Source organism: Solenopsis invicta, chromosome 4, assembly GCF_016802725.1.
Source record: "Solenopsis invicta isolate M01_SB chromosome 4, UNIL_Sinv_3.0, whole genome shotgun sequence".
NCBI classification, from domain to species: domain Eukaryota; kingdom Metazoa; phylum Arthropoda; class Insecta; order Hymenoptera; family Formicidae; genus Solenopsis; species Solenopsis invicta.
In genome coordinates, this window is record NC_052667.1 from 19494874 (window position 1) to 19512909 (window position 18036).

The 18036-nt window shown below is 28.8% G+C and overlaps 1 protein-coding gene across 2 annotated transcripts in view; it reads right to left on the reverse strand.

Moving 5' to 3' along the window:
* LOC105202616 (rap1 GTPase-activating protein 1) overlaps positions 1-18036 on the reverse strand; it is a 288123-nt gene that overhangs the window by 226088 nt on the left and 43999 nt on the right. The window lies entirely within an intron of this gene.

An 18036-nucleotide genomic window follows, 5' to 3' on the forward strand; every position in this document is an offset into this window, starting at 1 on the left:
AGGTTACTCGAACTTCATGTTTCCAAATGTAGCTTTAATGTGGTTGGTTAGATCTGAAGGTAAGAATTAATCATAATCGTACTACTTAACCGTTTATTGTTAGTAACTAAGTGCAGTTGAACAAATGTTTGGCATCGGTAGTTCTGTAATAACACCACGTACATGAGAAAAAAATCATCTTTATAATGATATAATTAAATATCAATTCTTTAAAAAAAAAAGAAATAACAATTTTTAGTAAAATTTTAAAATGTTATTCCTTTTCTGCAGCGTTACGGAACCATATACATATATTGTCCTTTTCTTTTCGTGCTGTATTTGTTTTACTTCATATATTGCGTGCTGTACCTTTTTCTTTTTTTTTTCAAATAGAATTGTATAATATAAAAATGTAAACTAATCGTTTTCTTTTCTGATTTTTCTGATCATTAAAGAAAAATATTAGTTTACGTTTTGACCGATATTACTCGATCAGATTGCCTTTGGATTTAAGTTCTACATCTAGTCTTATCCTTGAGAGAAATTGAAATTTAGAATGCAGTTCACATATATGTACGTGGCGTACACCCACGGTCATCAATTCTGTCCCCGGGGAAATTTTACAAACTGAAAAGTCGCCATCTTTCAACATAATCGTAATTTATGATTAACGTAATGATTAGAGCTTATTGGTCGTTACGTTAATCATGAACTGTGAGTATGTTGAAAAATAGCGACTTCTCAGTTTGGAAAATTTCCCCAAGGACAGAATCGATGACCGTGGGTGTACATATAAATAATTAATAAAGACATATCACATGCGTACACAATTAATGGTATAATACGTGAGATGCTTTTCAGCAAATGACACAAATCGACATAAAAGTAATTTTTATCTTTGTTTCTCACTATATTTCAAACAATAGCGTCTCTAAATTTGACAACGTATTCCAATATAAATAAAATAATTAAGTAATGTTAGAAATATAAGAGTATAGTATTTAAATTAGCAATGATTTAAAATATTACAAGAAAAAGCAGAAGAGTAACTGAAAAGTAACTTTTCATTACTTTTTGAATAACTGCAACTATAACAAGTTATTTTTTTAAATCAGTAACTTGTACCGGTATCTAGTTATTTTTTGGAAGAAAGAAACTGGAATTATAACTAATTATTTTTACAAAGTAACTTTCTCAACCCTGGATTTTACACTCAAATAAATGCCATAAAACAAGGTTTTATGAACATTTAATAAAATATATATATATATTTTAGTGAAAAAATTGTTTTAAATAAGTTTATTGCCTAACAATTTTTTAAAGTAAAATTTAAAATAATTTCTTTTAAAATAATTTCTTTGCTTCTAATAAACGTAATACAACGTATACAATAAGATTAAGTGTAAAGTCGCAAAAAAGATGCACATGGCGGACGGCCATAGGTCACAACCACAGTCCACATATAACATGACTTTATTTGCCGAATCATTACAACATATATTAAATTCAATTATATTATTTCAAATTCACACTTAAGGCCTTCAAATAAAACTAAAATTAAAAAATTAGTATGTAACATACTTCTCAAAATTACATGGAGAACATACACTTGTAAAAATTTTTACTACCTGCAAAACTAAAATACTAAAATTCAGCTTTTATAAAAACACAGGAAAAATTAATGATCAGTAACCATTTTTTAATGCCTAAATAGACTGTAACAAAGTAATTTTAACGGATGCTCTTAGAATTCAACGCGAATTATACGAGATATTATGATATTCCACCACACTAGATATATTCGCCGTTCTTCCTCTATTATATTATTTTCAATTAATTATGTCAATATTATTACAATTGTGAATTTAATTAGCGATTTATAAATATGTTTCAAGATTATTCAAGATTATTCAAGATTATTCTCACCAAAATTTTTCATATTTTATATACACATGCTTTCTATAATATATTCTCTTCAAAATGCCATTATTATTTTTAAAAGTTTCAAAATTCATATTCTAATGTACATCAATATAAAATTATAAAAATATTTTCAACATATTGGAATCTATCATTTCGTCACTTAAAAAAGTTCTGAAATTACGTTTAATGAAATATAAAAAAGATCTAAATACGTATATAATATAAAATCATGTTAATTCCTAAAAAAAATTTTTATCGACTTTTACATATTGTTTTGAATTGTATATTTAATTTGAAACGTATAGAATATTATATTCCAAATATATGCAAAACGTTATTCCATAGATATTTTTTCTTAATTAAAAATATGCATATAAGACGGAAGGTTAAAAACTATTCTAATCACAAAATAAACAATTAAGTTCGTTCTGCTGAAGTTCCTCTATCTGAATCTGAATTAATTGTATAGTTTAAAAGAAATTTATATTTTTTGATGAAGAACAGCAAGAATATGTTCAGCAAGAATATGTTGTCAAATAAACAACGCATGTATAATGTGATAACATTATATGACTGTCAGTCAGCTGTCAAATTTAAGGATCTAATGTAGAATATTGTAAGAAGAAAGGAAGGAAGAAATACAAAATAAAGAATAAAAGAGAAAGAGAATAGTAGAGTTAATAATTATTGGCAAGAAGTAAAATGCAAACAAATGCAAAAACATACATACATAGATACATACATACATACATACATTACATATATATATATATATGTATGTGTATGTGTGTGTATATGTGTGTATATGTGTGTATATGTATGTGTGTGTGCTCTTTCACTTCTTTACTTCTTTACCCTCTCTCTCCGACCTCCCCTCTATTATTATTTTTAATATTTGCGTCTTGAATAAAAATTATTTGAATATCATAATCCTCTCAAAATTTCTTCCCCCCTCCCCCTTCCCTTATAACCTTATCAAATATTGCAGCATTATATTTAAAATCTTATTTACATTTTGATGTAGATAAGATTTCCCAAATAATTATATGCTTTTTTTCTACAGAATATGATTTTATTTTAGCAAATATTTTATGAAAACAATATTAATTTTTCTTATATTATCTTTCTTACGTTCTTCATTAAGATGTAAGATAGTACATGAACAATGAACATTATTTAATGAAACATTATTTTCTCTTTCCTTTTTCAGTAAAGAGTATACATTAATGTGTGATTGGCAATATACTGGATAAAAGAAGGAAAAGTCATAAAATAGCGAAGAAAGGAAGAAAGAGAAGGAAGAAGCGAGTTCAGAATAAAGAATGAAAGGGAATGAAAGAGAAGGAGAAATAAGAAAGGATAGACCCATTAATGTTGAAATTGTTGAAGATAAATACGGTAATCTAATACAAAACAAAGAATTTAATAAAATAGCGAAATGTGCAATACTTTCTGCACACACATACCGATGTAGATGAAATTAATAAACAAGTTGTTGAATTATTAGATATACGTTTGAAAAATAAATTTACGCAAGTACGAAAAATTGCGGTAATATTAGTGACATTGGTAAAGTTTTTAATACTGTCTTTGTCATTTCTTCCACCTCATGAATTGCGTTTACGACTGAATTGTGTCATTATGTTGATTAAAGATCTCAATATTAATAAAGGCTTTTGCAATGGTACTGGATTAAAGAATATAAAAATTGATTTATTGAAATATAAAATTTTAACGGATAATAAAGTAGAAGATATTGTGTTCTTTAATCGTGTAACGTTATATTACAAAAGTATACTATACCTTTCCGATAAAATAGCTTTTGCTACGACAATTAACAAGTCTTATAAACATTTTATAGAGGAAAAATAGATCTTCGCAAAGACTTTTTCTTAATCATAGACAACTTAACGTTGCCACGAGTTTTGTTTTGGGCAAGTATTAAAAATTTATCTTGGTAGTCAATAAGATAATAAGAGAAATAATTTAAAAACTATATACATAAAAATATACATATATGTATGTATAATCTTGCGTTCTTTAAATTTTTATATAAAATATAACGCGACTCCTTGTTATAAAAATTATTTATAACAATATTTATCATATTATCAATTTATATAAATGACTCTTATTCTATATCTGTAAAAAAAGTATCATAAATTATTATTATTGTAAAGATTACATATATAATCTGATATCAAAGATTACATATAATAAGATTACATATAAATACATAATCTAAAATCTATTATTGTGACTGAATTTACATTTATATACAGGGTAATTATTAATGACTGTTTCCACTTTTTACCATAGGAGCACGTAATTTCCAATATAATATGTTAGAAATACGTATCCGTCGGTAAATCATGCTCCTATGGTAAAACGTGGAAACTATATTTTATTCTGGCTTATTTCAACATTAAATATAAAATATCTCGTAAAACTATTGATTTTTCGACTTTACCTTAATATGTTTACATGAAGAATAAATAGAAAAATCATATTATGTAATACAATCATATAATTCCATTTTTAAAAATGAACTTGACCTTCACGTAATATATATTGATTTTGTATATAGGTGCGTTACGCGATTAAAATAAAGATATTAAATGTCAAGTGATTTTATTAAAGCATATTGTTTGTAAAACATACTTTTGTTTTATTTTTTGCTTTATATTTAGTTAAATACAGATTCGCAGAAAACAAAATGTAAGCAATTTACTGATAGATTAACAACAAATATGATCAGATTAACTACGTATCCATATTTGTTCGATCAGTTTACTCTGGAACTGTCGACAAAATCTGCTAACATACTGCGTCAATAGATCTGGTACCAGAAATCGAGCAGAAACTACAAATCCTATTCAATTTCTGACACCAATTTAGTGATATAACATGTCAGCAGGCTTTGTCATATTTCTGGCGGCAATTTACGTCATCGTCAGATATTACAGACATTGTAAGAAACTTCTTACTTTTTACAATATGAAACTGGACATTGCAGAAATAGATTTTGAGCAGAGGATGCCATTTCACTAATATTTTTTAAAATTCATATTTTTAAAAATATATAAGTACTTGTTCTTGATATATAATATAAAATTATCTGACAATATAATTAAAACTCAATGACGCGCGCTATTATGTTCTATTCTGTGAGAAGTTTAATTTAATTCGTAGTGCTATACATGTCTTATAAAATTTACAAATAAATATTACAAAATGACTTTACACAAGAATCAGAAGCAAACAAAAAATTAAATAAACTTTTCACACTAATAAATTGTGCTTAAATTTTACACAGATACTTAAACGTAATAATAAAACAATTTATTTTTATATTTTTATATATTTTATCATGCTTTCAGATGCGCATATGGATCCTTAAATATTGAGATAATAACTCATGTGTGGTTACTCCTTGCTGTTTCGCGTGGTCGAGGAAAATATTCCCTTCGCAGGCTTCGGTCGTGGACGGTTCACATGCGAGGGATACAACCCCCTGTAGGGATAGGTAGGGGGTAGGTAGAGCATCCGGGTGCATCGCGAATAGAATAGCCAATTATCGGCGCGCGTCGCATGCGTTTTTTTTCTTCGCTCCCTATTGTGATCGTTAAATTTAGCAGAATTATTTCGAGCGACCCGCTGCCGTCGTACCGTCATTAAAGCGCGGTCATTAATCTTCGTCCGAAACCGACACTTGTCGTCTGCGTGCACGACACTGACGATATATCAAATTTGCATTCAGAATCCCGGAATCTTGTTACGGTTGTAAACGCAGAAAGACCATAAACGAGTTGACGATGATCGCGGACCGACTTGTCACTCAGCCTCGAAACTGATAAGTCAAGGTGCGAATTCATGCAGCGCAAAATCGCTGGCGACTTGCGAAAGATAGAGGAAAAAATTACATTCTGCCTATTCATGTGACGACAAATCGCTAGCGATGTCAATATTCGATTATCAGAGGTTAATTACAGAGAAATAATTGCTATTAAAATAACGAAAAATGACAATATCGGCCGTAAGCAGTCAGTGCTCAATAATTTTCAAAGTGAATTTATAAATATTTACAAGATTACCCCAAACATGCGACGCGTGTTTGCCAAACTTGAAGCACTTTCTAAGAAGAATTCCGAATGGAATATTACAAAATTAAATTGTTGAACAATTTAATTATTCGTTGATGATGCTTACATACATCTCAATTTACTGTGATGTGTCGACTTGTTCGGAACAAGGTATGCGCTACATGAATTCGCACCTTCAGACGTTAGCATATTGTAACATCCGAAAAACAATAAAAAAAAAAAGAAAAAATTGGATCGATAACTTTAAAAATTCTTGAAATCAAAAATATATTACATGTTAGTTTTCGCTGTTTTTCTTTTTACTTTAAAAGTGAATTTATTTCAATAAAAATATGAATTAATATACTAACCAAGATATTTTCCATCATTTTCTATAACTTCTTCCCATCTTTCTGGCAAAAGTTGGATACCACGACGTTAGAATGAGCTGTCTTTCGAAGCAAGCCATTCATCCATCCATTTTTGGACTTGTACGTAATTGGAGAAGTGTGTACCGGCGAACGCGTGCTGCATCGATCGAGAAAGGTGGTAATCCGATGGGGCCAAGAGTTTACAGAGTAAGCTGGGTGCGGGAGAACTTCCCATTCAAACAACAGTGTTTCATGGTTTCTTTCATGGTTCTTGCAACATGTAACCGCACGTTGTCATACAAGAGAATCACTTTGAGTTGATTACTGGCTACTGATAAACTTTTTCGCAGGCATAGGAGTAATAATTAATACTTTTGACAATTTTTCGAGTGTTTGAGTTAGATTTTTATTCAATAATGTTTGCAATTTCGGCGTCCTCAAACTTTTTTAGCTGTCACAAACGTTCTTTGCCTTTCACACTGAAATCATCACTTCTGAATTGTTTAATTCAATCTCCACATGTTCTTTCTGATAGAGCTTGTTCATCATAAGTTTGAGAAATCAATAGATACGCTTCAGCGGCAGCTTTCTTCAAATCAAAGTAATGAAGAAGTATATGTTGAAAAAAACCACTTATCACAATTCACTTTAAATCGATTAAAAAATATCTCTGTTTTCGCAACAATTAATCTTTGCGTACTGAATTTTATTGACAAATGTCTAATCTTTAAAAGACAATCAGCATCAGCTGCCAAGGTTCAAGCTGCCAAGGTTCATTACTTTTGCAATTGGAGCTCTACTTGTAAGCGGCAGAAACTAAGTTTATCACCTAAATGAAAGTCAATCACATCGATAATATATCACTTATTTGCTGCACCAATATAATTTAGATAACAAATCATTTATATTTTGCGATTGTTGTTAAATATTAATACAATGTAAATTTGTTGATTGATTCTCAACGCTGATGAAGGCTAAGTATGGCCGCAACATATTCGTACTTGTACTCAATTTATTTGAGATTAAATTATAATTTATATAGATTAAGTATATTAATAAATTCTTTGCTCGCGCAATTTGGTCGTTTGTCTCTCCTTTATTATATAGCACATAACGAGCTTGTCCTCTGTTTATTATTTTCAAGTAACGAAGTTTTCGTTTGAATGTTTCGAAACATTAAAATTATGTAACATTTTAAAATGTAATTTGATGCAATGATTTGGTCTACTGATTGTAGAGGAATAAAAATATCGTTAGCTTTTCATTCAATATATTAAATTCTTATCAGAATTCTGTTTTCCAGACAATTAAAAAACGACAATCTTTTTAATTACATCGTAACAAATGAGCGATATTATTCGAAATCGAAAGAAGTCTATCTAAAAATACAGAAGAAATTACATAAATAATAATTAGTCACAAACCGCGAAGTATAAGTTAACTCGATAATCTAAGGTATTCTTTATATGTTCGATATTTCGTTTAATATAAATTTTACCTGTCACTTTTAATTATAAATGAATTTATTACTTTTTATTTCTCTCCTCTTGAGATCACGACCGATATTACGAACCGTGATAGAATCTCACGGACTCAATCTTACAGGCAGGATAATCAAATACGGCAGAAACCCGTTTATCGATAGCTCACTTATCGGAATGATATCAAGTCTGAACGTCAATATTTTACACGGATACCTTCCCCGATTCCACAAATATCGGGCTTCTTAGTAGTTAGTCTGCTTCGCACACTACTACATTTTACAGATATCCTAACGCTACATGTAAGACTCTCGTTTAACCAAACGTTTTAATTACAGTAGTAAAAATAGAACATAAAATCGAACAGAGTGTTAGATTGCACACGTGCACCACATCTCACAAATGTATAAAATATAAAAATATAAAAATATTATAGATCCTCTATTACGTTCCATTATTACATATCTGTATAAAATTTCTTTACATGATTTAAATGTAATTTATTTCTCTTGATTCTCACATAAAATCACCTTTAAAAGTTGTAATATTGCATACCGCTGCAATATTGCTGCAACATTGTAGCAATGATAAAACGTCCACCTTTAGAAATATTGCATGCAATATTATCCCTTACTAAACAACGTAATTTTTTGTTTCTCACTAGCCAACGTGCAGTCGCAACTCGCGTTTTACGCTTTTATTAAAAAATTATACCGTAATGAGATGGTTTTCAACCGTAATTCTACTTAGTTTCAACCTTCTAGTATACGATTAGAAAGTAAAATGGTAATGACAATCAATGAAACTATATAACTTTGGTAAACATGTGAACAAAGTTACGATAAATGCAAGTAATTTTTGAAAAATCATAACTTTCTTCAAAATCATCATAGAGAAATGATTCAAAAATTCTTATTAAAGCTAAAGAATCATATTTTTATTTTAAAAAATGTTCCATTGGTTTGGATCCATAATTTAATGTTAATTTTGCAACATGAAAAATGCTTATCTTTATGATATAAAATTAACGGATAACACAAAATTTTCAATAAATGTAGTTTCAGTTCTGTGAGTTTAATGAATTTTAATACGAATTTTCCTTATAGAAATGTATTACTGACAATAATAAATTAGCGAGTAATTTAAGTAATATATTACTTATTTTGGTACTAATAACAGTACCTTTAAATTACTAAAATAAGTAATATATTACTTAAATTACTTGTCAATTTATTACTGTCAGTAATACATTTCTGTAAGAGTTAGTGTTGAAAAGTAAAATTTACATCTTTATATTTATATATCTTTTTTAAACTATGTGTATACATACAATGCAATATTTCTATAATAACACAAAAATCAAATACTTTTATTAATAACAAATTAAAAGCTACAAATATTGTGCAAATATATTAATAAAATAAAATATAAAAAATATAAAAAATATAAAAAATTATAAAAAATAAAAAATTATTTTCTTCCAATTTTAGCATCTTCACCAGCCAAGCTAGGGTCAGTCGTACTGTGAATTTTTCACATCGACATAATTATTGAAATAAGCAACAGTTAAAAAGCGCTACTGCAAGTGCTATATTCCTCATAACAAGGTTTCCCAGGGTATAGGCGCGTGTAGCACGTACTGTACCCGGCGTATGTACGCAATGCGAGAAATTTTACTCGAACGTGAATGACCCCACGTTGGCTAGTAAGGGTTATAACATGTTTTGACGTTTTTAATATTTTAGGTGCTATTGCTATTAGTATATTAACACATTTTGATATACATAACTTTCAGAAATATGATGTATTCCCCCTGAATTAATTTTTACACACAAAAACCAACAATAAGCAACACGTTAGAAAAAAGGTCGTTATTTTACTCAATAATGCAAACGTAAAAAACACATGGTGAATGTTATAGAGTTTGCCATGTTGAACACGATAATGCCATTAATTTTCATTGAAAATGTGGGGAACATCGTCATTTTTCAGGTTAAAATCCTATTTTTCACCCTCTTCGTGATGAACGACTCTTCTCTAAGGAATCAAAATCAATTTCTCAATACGAATGGGATATTCCATGTGAAACTTAATATTCGCGAAGATTCCTGATATTATTGAACAGAAACCTAATAAATAAAATGAATTCAAAATGAAGGATGCAAAATGGCGGGCGCCATTGTTCTTTGCTATCAAAGTACATCTCATTTACTTCTTGTCTTTAAACTTAATTTTAGGGACTCACCTCTTCAAGGAATTATTCCATTATAATATGAGCAAAGTTTCATAATGCTACCGTTTATCCCAAATTCCACTTGTACAATACCTTTTTAACCGTTCGAACCATTTGAGCGACAAAAATGTGGCTTTTCGTTATACCGCAACCAGCGAACCAGTTAAAATTTTGTAGTTTGAATAATTGCTTATTGCTTCTCGCCTTATGTGCAACAGTTGTCGCTGAAATAGTTTTGCGATAAAAATCATCATTGTGTAATCATTCTTGTTATCTGAACAGTAGATTTGAACGGCTGAAAAATTATACATTTACTTGTTATCTTTGCAGGGCCAAAATTCGAATACACAGAAAAAAAATTAGTATCAAATTAACAATTCATTGTTTCATATATAAGCAAGAATATAAAATCTTCTTGGAAGAATTTATAATCTTAAACAGACATAATTTACTTACGTGAAGAAAATTTTCCTCTTCGTGTAAGCAAATTATGTCTGTTTCAGATTATAAATTCTTCCCAGAAGATTTTATATTCTTGCTTGTATATGAAACAACCAATTGTCAACTTGATACTAATTTTGTTTCTGTGTATTTATGACTTTTTGTCACTGATTAGAAAAAAAAAAGAATAAATTTAAGCAAAATGCAACTGTATTTTCTTTTCTGAATGACATTCCATGCTTCCTCGCTTTTCCGAAAAAGGAATTTTAGATAGAAGAATTTGATGGCGGAGTTTTATTAATAGACACTCAACTTGTTTATCACTCGTCGAGCTTGCATAACGCGCTTCATTCATCGCGAAATATGAATGTGGGGGAGAAACGCGGCCTTAAAAAACCTGGGTGACCCAGTTCCCGGTGTTCCGGCCGCAACGAACAGCAGCCTCCGTTAACTAATCGAAATAGCGAGGTCATTCCGCTGATCAGGGTGCGCTACTCCTCAAGGTCGTTTCCGCTCTTCCGTTCTACGCTGCCGCCCTACTTGCCTCTCAGGGGATCCGCGCGCGCGCGCGATATCGCATAATTCCCGGTACCTAGCGAATCTAATTTATTCTCAACGATCATCTCCGCTCGACTGTCGAGCGACGATCACTGGCTAAGCCGACAGAATGAGGATGTTTTCCTCTTCTCTCTCCCTTTCTCTTTTGTTTATTTCTTTCTTCCACCTTCCCTTCGCATAATAAATGATCCCTTCGTTATATACGAGGGGGAATTCACAACCCAAAATTTTGTACACCAATGCCGATTTTTGGCATTGCTGTAAAACACTGCCGACATTTTTGTACACTGCCGACAATGCTTATTGTTAGTCAATGCCTACAATGCCGTCAATCCTATATTAAAATTAAGGCAATGCCATGCAATTATGAACACTACCGCGTGCCCATTATCATACGCCAATGCCTGCACAAGAATTCTAAAGCTTTCCCGAAGTATTCAAAAATTTTTGTGCTCAACCCCATGATCGACTCTGAAGTGAGCTCACCACTCCCCAACCACTGACGACAATGCCGTCAATATTATAGGTCACTGCTTACTTTTTTCGGCAGTCCACTGCCGAAATTTTGTACACCAATGCCGGCTGTGAATTTCCCCTCGGTTATATAGCACATTCGTTATAAAGACAAGAAACTTACATCATACGTTAACAAGTCCTCCGTAATTCAAGAAATAAAAATATATCAAAAATATGTATTGTATTTGTATTGAAATTACCTTCACACAAAAATATTAGGGTAAAAGTGCCTAATATGAGAGATAGCGTTTTTAAAGGCTTGTAATTTATTTAATTTGTAACCTCAACTCCCGTTTTTATGTCAAAATTATGGGAAACATATTTAAGTTTTATCGCTAAAAGTAGGCAGTTGATAATAGCTATACTTTGTTGTATGTAAAATTCTTTATTAAAATTTTACAAACAACAAAATATAACTATTAAAATTGCCAATTTTGCTAATTAAAAAAAAAAGGATTTCAAATATGAAACACAACGATTTCCCTATATAAAATCCTGATTCTTCTCATTTTGGACCTTGGCTGGATCCAAATTAGACTCAATCTAGTTAACCAATCAAATAGCTTTTTCGATACTCAAAAACTTTTATATTCTATTAACACAACCTTACGCTATCACAGCATGCAGATTTATTACTAAATATTTATTTATTATATAATAAAAGTTTAATGATTCACTTCAATAAAACTTGACAACATCCAATTTCACGAATCTTTTTTCTTAACAACTATATGCACATATAATCTAATAATGAATTTTCTACTAAATAGATTTTGTCTCAAGAGTAATACGTTCATGATGGAACTAACCACATGCACTTATTAGTTTAACAGAAACCCAACTAAAGAACTTATCTCATAATAGACGACTTTACCTTATACTGGTCAATAAAATTTGATCCTTTTATATCACGAGTGAAATAATTATTTCTGATATTTTTGTCTGTTAAATACAAATCCATTATTCAAATTTAGTTACATTAATCAAATTATTTAAATCAATTCAAATTTATCAACTCACAATTTAGGAAAAATGGTGTCAAACAAGCGCAAAAATAACGATTTTGTGATTGTTGATGACATTACACTAACAGCAAATTTTTTCTAAATTTTATTTTGCTGTAAAATGCATTTGTTTTGTTTTAATATAATTTTTCGTTTTCAAGATACAAAATAATTTTTTTAAATATACATTTTTTATTATTATGCATAATCTGTATTGCTTGAACTAAAACTAAGTTTTATGTTTTTTATGATCACATATGGTCTATTTACAGAAATAAATAGAAAAAATTAAAAAATAAAACAAGATGCAAACGGTACTGCAAAAAGTCTTTTTGTTGTGCTCGAAGAAAGTAAAATGGACATTATTCTTATAACTTTTTAAACAAATTGAGGTCAAATTTGAACTTTTTCAAAAAAGGCACTGTATGTTTCATTTCATGTTGTAGGACAAGCTTATAAAATATACAGAATTTTTGAAGACTTTCAAACTTTTCTACCTATATATAAATTCAAGAAATGTGTTGTATAACAGTACAAAATATTAGCTAAGAAAGTAGACAATGTAGTTAATAATAATTGATCTTCGGCAATTTCCGACAATTTCCGGCAGGATAGCAATCGATTTGTAACGAAACACTCCAAATCTGGCAACCATGCAAGCAATCCGATGGTGCTAGTGAAAATTACGTCATGACGGGGACAGTTAAAAAATTCAAAGTTTAAATCGAAAAAACACGTGACATTGTATACACGAGACAGGTCACTATGCTACATGTATGCATTTTGATGATACACAATGTGATACACTACGTTTTGGCGTGAAAAATATACACAATGTGATACACTATGTTTTGGCGTGAAAAGTATAGAATATATTCTAAAAATCTTATGTTTAATAGCAAAAATATCAGACGCCAATCATTACATATGTATAACAGATCGAGCGACCCATCTCGCGAATGTCTGCGATATCAAGCGTTTCCCGATTTAAACTCATTTTTCTGTTCCCGTTATATGAAATAATTTTAACTAGTGCCATCGTATTACTCGTTTCAAAAACTATAATTTCCCCGAGCATAGCAAAAAGAGGCCATTTCGTAACCTTTTTTTTATGTCAAAATTATTATATGTACTTATTGACAGTAAAAGTTATAAGTATTAAAGAAAAATTGACAGAACCATTCAATAATCATTACATTGGACGTCTTAAATTAAGACGTCTTTTAGTGTTTAAGACGTTTTTAGAACGTCTTTTTATAATTAAGACATCTTGAGACTTCTTTTGAGTGTAATATTTCTTTTATGTATCATTCAAGAATTGTTTTTTGGCATGTGTGTTATTTGGGCGAAAGCTGTTGAAATGCCTATAAAAAATTTCATAATATTGTATTTAATTCTGAACATTTAGTCAAATTAATTAAAAGTATTAACTCCAAATCTGAAGTCGTAAAAAATGTACAATGAAATAGAACATCTATTATATAATAAAAAATGTAACAGCTTTTGAAGAGATGACCAATGCTAAATTCAACATTTTTAAATTTTTGCTAATAGTAAACAAAAATACAGCTGTATAAAAAATTTAGCCATAGTTGCAAGGTTTGCAGAAATTTTTAAAATAAATGATATATTTGTGACTCTGCTACCTGTTGCAAATAATTCTGCAGCATACATAGCATTAAAATTTTTTTCAATAAATTTAAAACATAACTCGTTAAAATTTTTTCAACAAGTTTAAATGCAATTAAAAATATTAGAAGCTTTGGAGCTGAGGGAACTAATACAATGATACATCATTCTTTAAAAACTATGTTAACTAATAATGTACCTGGACTTTTTGTATTAAAACGTACTTGCCATTTGTTAGCTTTTCCTTACAGAATATAATACTGAAGAATATAATACTGACAGTATTAAATTAGCCAGTAATTTAAATAATATGTTACTTATTTTGAGCATTAAAAGTACTAACAACAGTATTTTTAAGTTACCCAAAATATATTACTTAAATTACTAACCAATTTATTAGTGTCAGTATTACATTTCTATAAGAGTTATGTGCATCATATATCTGCTTGAAATACCCAGAGGCCCTAAAGATTTTATACGGGATGTACATAAAATATAGTTTCAAAAGAACATCCACATTCAGAAAATTTCTACAATTTGTAGATGCAAAATTACATAAATTGCTACTACCAGAACAAATTCGGCTTTCTCTAATATAAATAAGAATCTTAGAGCAATATAGCGCAATGAAACTTTATTTTCAGTCTCAATAATTCAATGATAAAATACAAGCATCCCTTAAATATTTATAAGAAACTTTAAGATTCCTTTAAATAATCTTTATTTAGAACTTCTAGAAATTATATTGTCAATATTTACTAATGTAAATACAGAGTATTTTAAGGAGAAACACCTAAAATTCGTTTAATTGTATGATAATATATTTTCAATGTTAAAACAATTCTCAAATGATATATAAAAAAAAATATTATATTATATTCTAAAAGCATAAGTGAAATCCAATATAGAAATCCATACAACTTTGTTTCAATTAAAGATTTATACTTAGGACGAAAAGTAAATGAACAATTATAAAGATCAGATATAAAAAGTACTGCTGAAGAAAAATACAATGTCAAACTAAGATGTTTGAATTTCAATATTAAAAACGTTTATCAAATATATTTAAAATTTTCATTTAAATCGTGTTACATGTATAAACTTTAAAACACTTAACTTTCTTAAATCCAAAAAAGATGGATTCAATTATTTCAATAGGGCCTATGTCAAATGTTGATTTGAATCTAGACAGAGAATACATACATCTTCATAATTTAGATAAAAACAAAGAAATTTTGAAATTTTTGGCAAAAGTAGGTAATATTAAAAAGTGAGATAATACTCCTGCAGTTCCTTCAATAACGCATGCGTTTGACTTATTAGCATAACAGTATTTGCGTAAGAATATTCAGTATTAAAAATTTAAATATAACAAAAATGAAAAATCGATGAAATACCAAGCGATGAAATACTGTTAATTCATGATTACTATCTACTTAAAAATAAAGAATCACAATCTACTATAATACTCATTTTTGTGATAAATATGTTTATTTTTCCAAAACTACTGTGATTTAAGAAAGAGATTTACTTTAAAAAAAATTATTTTTTGTTCATATCTTTATTATAATCTGCGTAATCTGTCTTGTTACAAGTAATATTTATATATATAAATTTGATATATAATTGTTAAGTATAAATGAGTAGAATATACATATTTATATATATTCTACTCATTTATACATACCAATCATTATATATCATACAATTTACAATACGCTACAATTAATTACAAAATAAGTTTCCTGCTCTTTTTTCATCCCTCTTTCTTTCTCTATGTGTGTATTTTATATTCATATGTTATGAATGTTTAAATATTATTAATTTTATTTACATTTATGTTTAAATACATTTGTTAAAACATTAAACATGATTAAAATTAATTTTAAATTTCAATTTATGTAATTGAAAAAAATTTGGTAGAAAAACGTTATAATCTGATTATTTTTAAAGTAGAAATCTGGTGGAAAAAATATTTTGAGTCGCGGCAATATTGGTATATATTTTTTTGTTGGAAACTCTCTGATGATAGGAAATACATAACAATTCCGTACATAAAAAAACGTATCGGAAATAATAACTTCAGCTATAGACAGACAAAATTTCAATATAGGTTACAGATATTTGAATCAACTTGACAGATACAAAAAGATAAAAATATTGCTGCTTCCACAAATAATGTAATATATAAAATAAACTGTAAGAATTGCGATCGTCCTCCTATATAGGCCAAATCAAAAAGAAACTAAAGGCAAAAATAAAAGAACATATAAATAATATTAGATCAAATTCGTCAAGACACTCTGTTATTTCTGAACATATTTTATACCACAATCATTCCATGGATTGGGATAACGCAGAAATCTTACACAGAAAAAGAATAGTATCAAATTAACAATTATTATTGAATCAATTCATTGTTTCATATATAAGCAAAAATATAAAATTTTCCTGATAGAATTTATAATCTTAAACAGACATAATAATTTGTTTATACAAAGAAAAAAATTTTTCTTATGTAAGCAAAATTATGTCTGTTTAAGATTATAAATTCTTCCAAGAAGATTTTATATTCTTGCTTATATATGAAACAATAAATTGTTGATTTAATAATAATTTTTTTCTGTGTAGGCATAGAACCCAAGTACCATAAAGGAATGATCTCGGAAATGATACATGTTAAAGAGCAGAGTAACGGCCTTAATTTGAAAAAAAGATACAGAGCTATTAAGCGAAGCCTACTTTGATTTACTTGACAGACTTGCCATGAAAGATTCGAACAAAAAGAAAACATAATACATAGATAACAAACAGAAACATTGTTCACGCTCTGTATATAATATACCACGTTCACCTATGTTTTATTCTCTCACTTGTGTATATACTTTCGAACAGTAACTGACATACATTGACAAACGAGCACAGCATTCGGTCCATGCTATAATTAATCTGTAACTTATTTATTAATTTTTAAAAAAAGTTTGTCAGAGTATACGCTCTTATTCACAATAACAAAATGTTATTACTTAAACAATAGAAAGTGCAATAGATCAAAGAAGGATGCATAGTCATCTCAAAGACGCACATCTAATGTTATATTTCGGACCTTAGAACATAGTAGTATATGTTCTAAGTTTCGGACAACTACTTTTTAAAATCATTTGATAATCTTGTTAGTAGCATGGATTTGGGCTGTTCTCGCATGGCAATGACAAACTGTGTATAACTTTATATTACAAGACGACATGTAACGAGTAAATTTTGACTTACATCATCTTACTTATTATTTTTTCAAAATTTGTATTTTTTGCGTGAACACTATGAATTAGTGTGATTTAATCACGAGTAGCGCAGCATGTAGAAAAACTTTTGTAATTAGATAGACGGCTGATGAAGACCAAGTGAGGTCAAAACGTCCCGTTAAAAGTATGTTTCAATATTAGAATAAATTATTATGATTAAAAAAAAAACTATTTAACTCGTTTTCGCCTTTGTTCATTTATTATTTTGATAACAGGAGCGAGAAATACTTTGTTGTTATCTTAAAGTATCTTAATTCACTTCAATATAGACCAAGGATGTGACGAAATAGGTACATCTAATAAATTTATTAAGTATCATATTAAAGAAGTTAAAAGATATACTTTTATAGAATCCTTTCTTAATTATCAAAAAAGAATTTTTTCAATTTATTTCAAACACAAATTCAAAAATAGTTCAATAAAGTAAATTCTTTTTAAATTCAAAAGTCAGAGACCTCAGATAGAGAGAGAATTGACCAATCGCATTAATCAGTTGGCCGAATTATTCAAATGCGAT